The sequence below is a fragment of the Fulmarus glacialis genome, unplaced genomic scaffold (assembly GCF_000690835.1).
Source record: "Fulmarus glacialis isolate BGI_N327 unplaced genomic scaffold, ASM69083v1 scaffold27837, whole genome shotgun sequence".
NCBI classification, from domain to species: Eukaryota; Metazoa; Chordata; class Aves; order Procellariiformes; family Procellariidae; genus Fulmarus; species Fulmarus glacialis.
In genome coordinates, this window is record NW_009222995.1 from 613 (window position 1) to 1566 (window position 954).

A 954-nucleotide genomic window follows, 5' to 3' on the forward strand; every position below is an offset into this window, starting at 1 on the left:
CCAGGTCCCACGGAGCTGGCCATCCCATGGCTTCAGGCTCTCAGAGCTCTGTCTGGCATCGCACCCTCGTTTTGAGGGCTCCATGCGCTGCAGAGCGCTCGGTCGCTGCTTAGGTCATTGCCAGCAGTTGGATTGCTGCGCTCTTTCTTTGCTGGGATAGCAGATACAGTTGTAACAAAAACCAAATGCGTCCTCCTGCCTTCCCACCACTTTTCAGAGGTATTCTGGGATAGCTCTAGAGCCCCCCAGCACCAAGGTTTACCCGTAAGATGTGTGTGTTTGTGGGCTTAACGTGTCTTTGTTGTGCATGTGTTTTTCCATGAGTGGTTTGGCGAGTGTGGTGGCCCAAAATAATACCTCAAGCAGGGAGTTAATACTGAACCAAAGTAAGGCTTGTGTGGCCACCCCTGCCATCCTAGTCGCCATGCGCCCTGAGAAACCGGCACCGCATTCGAGGGACGGGACAATGACGTTATTTTGTGTCAGGGTGTTAGAAAAGAAGCCTCCCCTTGAGGTGTCTGCAGCACCCGCTCGCTGCGATGGCGGGGGGTGGTTGCCCTCAGTCGCTGGAGCAGCAGCCTCAGGGTTCGAGCTCTTTCCTCTCTAAATAACATCCCCTCACCCGCAACTGGAAGTGAAAGGGAAGAGGGCCCAGCCGCCCTCACCAGAATTAACAAAACGTAGTGCCTCCATGCCTGGTTGCTGTTGTGTCTTGGGCATGAGGCCACTGTCTCCAGAGCACCTGGCACCTGCTTGGTGGCTTGTGCAGGCTCCCATCTTGCACTGATGAGTCTCCAAGGCCCATACCTCACCCGTTAGACAAGTGTTATTTTGTCCGTGTTGTGCCCAATGTGTTCTGCCGCTGCGCTGCACGTTCCTGCCTTGTCCCTGGTTTTTGGTTTTGACTTTCGGCTTGGCTGTAGCGTTCAAACTTCCCTCGGCCACGGCCTGCGG

The 954-nt window shown here is 55.2% G+C and overlaps 1 protein-coding gene across 1 annotated transcript in view; it reads left to right on the top strand.

Annotated features, from left to right (window-relative positions):
- The window catches only part of BRPF1 (bromodomain and PHD finger containing, 1), a gene marked incomplete at both ends in the record, with an annotated part of 10812 nt that overhangs the window by 609 nt on the left and 9249 nt on the right, over nucleotides 1–954 (top strand). The gene's annotated exons all lie outside the window — the stretch shown is intronic.